Source organism: Callithrix jacchus, chromosome 13, assembly GCF_049354715.1.
Source record: "Callithrix jacchus isolate 240 chromosome 13, calJac240_pri, whole genome shotgun sequence".
Classification (NCBI taxonomy): Eukaryota; Metazoa; Chordata; class Mammalia; order Primates; family Cebidae; genus Callithrix; species Callithrix jacchus.
Genome location: NC_133514.1, coordinates 34,049,251 through 34,057,232, shown reverse-complemented (window position 1 = coordinate 34,057,232; position 7,982 = coordinate 34,049,251). Strand labels below are relative to the sequence as shown.

Below are 7,982 nucleotides of genomic sequence, written 5' to 3'. Positions count from 1 at the left end.
CTTAGTGATGATCTAAATATGACACATATTTTAGTATATCAGGTTGAATACAATATCTAAGGTTGTTAGATGACTTAAAACCTTAGACAAATGTTAAGTAAAAAATAACTAATGGACATTCAGGTAATTTCTAAATATAGCTGTATACTTAAAATTATGCTTAATAATCTATGTTTCAAAATATAGTTATATTTAGATATTGTTTAAATTGATCCTGAATGTTGGAGGTGGGGCCTAGTGGGAATTATTTGGGTTTTGAGAGGAGATTCCTCATGAATAGATTAACACTCCCAGGGTGAAAGGGATAAGTGAGTTTCTTACTATTGGTTCCTCTAGAGCTGGTTACTGAAAAGAGTGTGGTGTCTTCTCCCCTCTTTCTTGCCTCCTCTCTCTTCATGTGATCTCTGCACACTCCAGCCCCTCTTCACTTTCTACTACGAATGGAAGCAGCCCGAGGACCTTACCAGAAGCAAAGCAGATGCTGGCATCATGCTTCCTGTACAGCCTGCAGAACTATGAGCCAAATAAACAAAACTCTTTTCTTAATAAATTGCCCAGCCTCAGGTATTCCTTCATAGCAACACAAATAGACTGACAGTGACTTTGATAAAGTTATCACTAATAAGAATTTTGAGGCTATACTGAGAACAGTAATGACAGAGAAATATTACTATGGTGGCCAAGGACATAATGGAATGCACTTTTGTTTATCAAAACAAAAAAAGAATCTTGTCTTAAAGTTCTGGCTGTTCCAGAATGTGAAACCTAAAGATGATAGAAAAATACAAACAATGAACAGCTACAGAAAGGGGTAGAAGGTTTGCAGAAAGGAGGAATCATTTATTTCTCTTGCTTTATAATACTTGAGCCTGGAAAGAAAATAGTAAACTCTGTTAAATTTTATCAAAGGTGGCTTGGTTATGATGGGTTTATCCATAAGAAAAACATTTCTGTGTATTCTTCCTGATAAATATGTTTACAAAATAGAATTTGATTTTAATCTGTTAAAACTATAAATTAATTTTGTAACTCTTAACAAATGATTATTCTTTATTTTCTGTGTAATCTGCCCAGAAAGTATAGAATCTCTATCTTACCAGATAAAGTCTCCTTTGAATATATTTTGATAAAAATTACTATTAGGTGAACTTCATCTAAGTTTCCTCTTTTTGTCTAGCTTTCACATTTGCACGTCTTTGAAGTCACCCATTGCCACCAAATACTCATTATGTAGAAAAGAAAAAATAAAATGAGAAGATGATAATTTTTGGAAATATTCAGAAAAAAAAAACGACAGAAGGAAGATAAGTCACTTTTTCTCTTCCACGTTTAAGCAGGTAGCTATGACTAGTAGCTTTGGGAAGGGTATATTTTGAATAAAAATATTACGGCCAGGCTCAGTGGCTCCTATCTGTAATTCCAGCATTTTGGGAGGCCAAGGAAGGCAGATCATCTGAGGTCAGGAGTTTGAGAGCAGCCTGGCTAACATGGTGAAACCCCTTTTCCACTAAAAATACAAAAAATTAGCTGGGCATGTTGGCATGCGCCTGTAATCCCAGCCACTCGGGAGGCTGAAGTAGGAGAATTCCTTGAACCCAGGAGGCGGAGGTGGCAGTGAGCCAAGATCACACCACTGTACTCCAGCTTAAGCAACAAGAGCAAAACTTGGTCTCAAAAAAAAAATTACATATAAGCAGAATTTACTTGCAGTTTGAAAGTTTAAAATTAGTAATGGGCTACATTACTATTTATGCTTTATTTCTTAGTAAATATATGTTTTAAAACATATTTTTAAATGTTTATTCATGCTGTAATACTTTATAGAGAGTCAACAGAAGGCCTTTTTCATTGTTCTGATGGGCTAAAATATAATTACTCCCATGTACTACTAATATCACCTATGTTATACATCTTAACAACATAGATCATCAAATTCTGCATAAACGTCTGTTGTTGTACTGAGTTCCCTGATGTGTGATGAAGGCAAATGTTTCAATAGAAACAGAAAAATAATTAAAACAAGCCCAGGATGTTCATGGTGATTAATTCAAAATTATACCAAATTCCTAAAACAACTATCTTCGGATTAATTACATGTAATAACATATGCCAATGTCATCACCACTACTAGAAACATTTCTTTTGATAAATACAAGTGTTTTTACAATATTTATTACTATTTACTAGGCCAGACCTCCAAAATGGTATGATAAAGAACAAATTAGGTTTCTTTGAGAGCCAGCAAGATCTTGACGATTCCTTTCAAGTACTCATTTTGGAGAAAAGAAAAGTGAGGCACAGAAAAATTAGGAGACCAAAGCTACATGGCTAGTTTTTTGCTTTTGTTTTTGGAGACACAGTCTCATTCTGTCACTCAAGCTGGAGTACAGTGGCATAATCATGGCTCACTGCAGCCTTGACTCACTGGGCTCCAGTAATCCTCCCACTTACTCCCAACTAGCTGGGACTATAGGCACACGCCACCACACCAAGTTATATTTATTTATTTATTTTTGTAGAGATGGGATTTCACCATGTTGCTGAGGTGGATCTCAAACTCCTGGCCTCAAGTGATTTATCCGCCTTGGCCTCTCAAAGTGCTGGATTACAGGTATGGGCCACCATGCCTGACCTACATGGCTAGTTTTTAATAAATTCCAGTACACTGCTTATTTTATTTAGTCAACCATAATTGTGGGAGATAATTCAAGTTTTTGGAGACTTTTTTTCTTTTTTGAGAAATAAAAAATATACGACAAGCATTGTAACAATCATCTCTACTATCATAGTTCAGAATTAACAACTGTTAACATTTTTGTCATATTTCCTCCTAGTATATTTTTCTTTAATGCATTCAACCTTACTCATGACTAAAAGTTCCTTTAAATATCACTGCAAGTGTTATTTGGGATGTTTGGGATGTAAACTTCTAGTTCAGCACTGTCCACCAGAAATATAATGGGAGGCACATATGCAATTTTAAATGTCTAGTAGCCACATTTAAAATAAGACAGGAACAGAAAATTAAACACCGCATGTTCTCACTCAGATGTGGAAGCTAAAAAAATAAAGTTGATCTGATAGAAGTAAAAAGTAGAACAGAAGATACTAGAGGCTGGCAAGAATAGGGAGAAAGGCGGGGATAGGATGAGATTTGTTCAACAACATTACAGCGAGGTGGGAGCAATAAGTTCTAGCATTCTACACCCTCATATGATAACTATAGTTAGTAATATATTATATAGTTTCCAATAGCTAAAGGGGGGATTCTGAATATTCCAAGCACAAAGAAATGATGTTTCAGAGGATGGATATGCTAATCACCTTGATCTGATCATTATACATTACATGTATCAAAATGCTACTATGTATTCCATCAATACCTACAATGATATAAAAATTAAGATAGGAATGTAAGTAACAATGTAAACAATTGGTTCACCAATTGTGGCAAACGTACCATACTGATGTAAGATGTTAATAGCAGGGGAAACTGAACATCACTGCAAGTGCTCCCTGTACTGTCTGCAATTTGTCTGTAAACCTAGAAGTATTCCAAAATCAAAAGTTAAACCCAAAGTGGAATAATACAGAGAAGATTAGCATGGCTCCTATGCAGAGATGACACACAGATTCGTGAAACATTTCATATTTTTTTAAAAAGAAAAAGAAAACATTATGCTAAGTGAACTGGGCCAGTCACAGAAGACTGCATGTTGTATGATTTCGTTTCTATAAAATGACAATCTATAAGTACATCCTTAGGGACAAAAAGTAGACTTGCAATTGCCTACTGGTAATGGGAACAGGCTTCTTTCAGGATGATGAAATGTTCTAAATTTATTGTAGCAATGATTGCACAACCCTGTGAACATATAAAAACAACATTAAAGTGTACAATGTAAATGAGAGAATTGTGTGACATATTAATTCTTATTTCAATAAAGGTGTTTTGAAACAAATATAAAAAGTTAATTATATTTTTTAAGTAAAAAGAAACAAGTGGAATTAATTTTAATATTTATTTTATATAACCCAATATATCCAAAATATTATTTCACCAGACAGTCAACATTTAAAAAGTGTTAATGAGCTATTGTTACCATTTTTTAGTGTGTAACTTACACTCACAGCACATCTCTATTCAGATTGTCTGTATTCCAACCACTCAATAGCCACATGTGGCTAGTGGCAGGGATTGGACCAGCCCAACTCTCAACCATTTTTTAAAATAGTTTCATGTATATATGCATTCAGTATACATAGTATTCTTTCTGTATTGTGAGTTTAAAGTCCCATACATAATGCGCTGTTGGCATCATTCTCTAATTTTCTTTCTTAACATGTTATATTTAAGATGTGTTTGTGATAATGTATGTACATCAAATTATTTAAACTGCCATTGTAGCCCATTGTGTGAATATAAATTATTATATACATTCATTCGCCCATTGGTGTATATTTAGGTTGTTTTCAGTCTTTTGGTTTTATAAATAAAAATACAATGAACATTCTTGTATGTGTCTGCAACTTCCTAATTTTGCTGAGTAGGAGAGTGCTGAGAGAAATTAAGTAACTCCTTCAGTGTTACAAAGTGATATAACTATATAATTGCTGACTTTAAGGAACTTATTAAATAGATAAGTGATTTTGATTTGGAAGACAGTGTAATCAAAATCATTTTAGTAACTTTTCCAAGTTACACAGCTCTGCCTCTTTACCTACTGCAAACTCTAAACTCCTGCACCAGCTGAGATCTACTAGAAGGTGAGGGGGTGAGAATGTTGAGACTTGTCTAAACCTCAGAGTTTAACAGTAAAGAAATATCCCCAGTTTCTGTGTTCTGGGAAATGGCACATCACAGAGGGCCACATTGCCCTCACATATTGCAAGATAAGAATGCCTTCTCTTGTAAATCCCATAGGAATTCCAGTCCATCCTTTCCCATGACTTCCTGTTTAAAACTCCAGGCTTTCTCCCTCTTCTTTGAGATGTTCTACATTCATGAATATTCTCTCAATTGCAAGAGCCTGAATAAAATCATATCTTTATCCTTTTATAGCATTTGTCTTTCACAGCTTTGGTGCCATGACTTGGATAGGATCACATCTTGCTTTCAGATCTCCATCTCTATCACCCAGGCAAGGAGGCCTATTGGAGTCCTTTGTGCTCCATTCCTGATGGGTGCTCTGAGGACCAGGGATGGTTCTGACTCTTCATGCTGGGCTCTCAACTCATGCACTCTGAGGTCCCATGCCCATTGGCAGCATGGTGGGGACTTGACTTTGATTCCTTGTGAGAACTCACTTGATTTACGATCGTGGCTTTTTTTTTTCTTTTTTTTCCTTCCTTCCTTCCTTCCTTCCTTCCTTCCTTCCTTCCTTCCTTCCTTCCTTCCTTCCTTCCTTCCTTCCTCCCTCCCTCCCTCCCTCCCTTCCTCCCTTCCTCCCTCCCTCCCTTCCTCCCTTCCTTCCTTCCTTTCTTTTTTTTTCTGAGATGGAGTTTTGCTTTTGTCACCCAGGCTAGAGTGCTATGGTACAATCTTGGCTCACTGAAACCTACACCTCTAGGGTTCAAGCGATTCTCCTGTCTCAGCCTCCCAAGTAGCTGGGATTACAAGCCCGTGCCACCATGCCCCGCTAATTTTTGTATTTTCAGTACAGAGAGGGTTTCACTATGTTGGCCAGGCTGGTTTCAAACTCTTGACCTCAGGCAATCTGCCCATTTCAGCCTCCCAAAGTGCTGGGATTACAGACATGAGCCACTACGCTGGCCTGATTGTGGCTTCTTTTGGTTTTGTGGTCTGACCATTGGTGATCTCTGTAATAGATTAATGATTTTAAAGAAGTCTCTCTCTCTTGGATGAGTTGACAATCTGGTGTGTTAGCCTTTTCTGTTTGTCTACCTGTCCATATTGAGCTCAAATAAATTAAGGATTCATACCTGCTGTGAAGAGAACAGCTTTTTGATATGAACCAGTGAGTTTTATAATTATGTATTTATACTTGACCCATGGCTAAAATTGCAGAATTGAAGCTGTAAGCTCTCTCTATGCCTGCATGCATATGTATTTATAATTCAGAAAGGTCTTTACCTCTCATTGTATGAATGTGTAATATTTCTCTACCTTAGGATGGCATTAATCATTAGATTATAAAATCTCTTGATGGTGTTCTATTTTTACTATTTTAGAGATTAGTAAACACTTATATAAATTGAATATTTACAATATTTCCATAAATCAAGAAAATTGAATCTAGCCAGGCATGGTGGCTCACACCTATCATTCCAGCTCTTAGGGAGGCAGAGGCAGGAAGATAGCTTGGGCCCAGGAGTTCAAGACCTCCCTGAGCAATATGAGAGAATTTGTTCTCCATAAAAAGGAAAAAAAAAAAAAAAAAAAAGTGAAAATTGAATGTTACTTTCAATGTCTTGATTTAAAACTTATTTTTACAGAAAGTGACTTGGATATGATTTAGGAATTCAAGTTCACATAATTTAGATAAAGCTTTGGCAAACAAGACTAGTTTAATATTTTTGATTTTAATAAAAACAACTATGTCTTCTCTGATTTATCAGGGTTAAGTATAATATATACATAGATTTTTATTCTTCTTGGGAATGGTCTGTGCAAACATATACAGATTTACTGATTTATTAAACTTGTATCACTAATGTTTAAGATTAATGTTTAAAACTATGAAAAATATAAATTTGTGTTTAACTAAATAAATTATTATAATGACAAACTTTATATCAATAGTAATTATGTTTTATAGTATGTCAGCTTGAAGATAATTACCAAGATCTTTAGGCAACTTAAAACCTCAGATTTACATTAAAGTTAGTTAATTGACAGATATTTATTGAATACCCAAATCATTTCCAAGTAAGACAGAGTACTGAAACAAAGTAAAGTCTTAAGGTCTTAAGTTTATCTATATTTTGCCTCTTAGTTTCTGTTACTTGGAGACTGTATGCTTGGGCCTGTTAATGAACAAGCTGACTTTTACCACTCTGTAAAGTTTTTCTACAAGGAATGTGTGGCTGCAGCAAGTTGTGAGTTGTATATTCATGAGCTCCGCTTGTCCACTGAAAATACTAGTGTGAGAATGGTTTTCTCCTAAGGAGAAATAATTGACTGTTGCTGTGAAAGACAAAGCCTGAAGAGATGTAGGAAGTTCACCAAAAAAAAGAGAGAGAGAGAGAAATTTATTTACTATGGTCAAAGTTAGCTAAGGGTTGAAGGGTTTAGTTATAAGGTTTTCAAAAAGAGCCTGTGTTTACCTTGTCTACTTTAGTAAAAGTTGTAGTTCTTGTTGTTGGCTTCTTCTTCTTCTTCTTCTTTTTTAACCTTCTGAATAATCATGGGATTACTGAACAAAAAAGAATATTATTCCTCTTGAACAAAAAGGGGAACTGACGATGTTAAATTTTAATCCTTTACTGATATTCTGGGAAATAGCTAACCACCAAGAACCACCCTGCCTGACATATTCCACAGTAAGAATGCTCTCCACCCTCTTCTCCAAATCTCTGAGTCTCCCTGTCTATCCTTCTACACAGCCCTCTTGTTTACCCGCCTTTCTATACCCCAGATGTTTTTGCTCTTCATTAATGAATGGTTTGCCTGAATAAAATAATCTCTTTAATTACCAAGTGCATTTTCACAGGGATACAGTTCTTATCTTAAGCAACCTTGACAAGTAATAAATGTAGCAAGCAATGCCTGTTTAACAAAAAAAGAAAAAAAAAAAACCCAAGATGATTAAGTGGTCTAATTTATGATGACTTTTATGGAAACAAGCCATAGAACAAAATATGAAGGACAAGAGGGAAATTTTCCCTTACTAGAAATCCTCAAGAAAACCAAAACTATCTTCCATAGGTACTGTCGCCAGGGGTGGCCAGAAACTGCCAGAAAGAAAGAAATTATTACTAAATTTCCCACATCGAATCCGACATTGCTGAAAATAGCAGAA

General features: G+C 35.4%; 1 non-coding gene across 1 annotated transcript; it reads left to right on the top strand.

Moving 5' to 3' along the window:
- Nucleotides 1-3,550: 3,550 nt before the first annotated feature.
- LOC118147021 (U6 spliceosomal RNA) lies at nt 3,551-3,656 on the top strand. Its single transcript, XR_004733203.2, has one exon. It is a non-coding gene; the product is annotated as a U6 spliceosomal RNA (small nuclear RNA).
- The last annotated feature ends 4,326 nt before the right edge of the window (nt 3,657-7,982 follow it).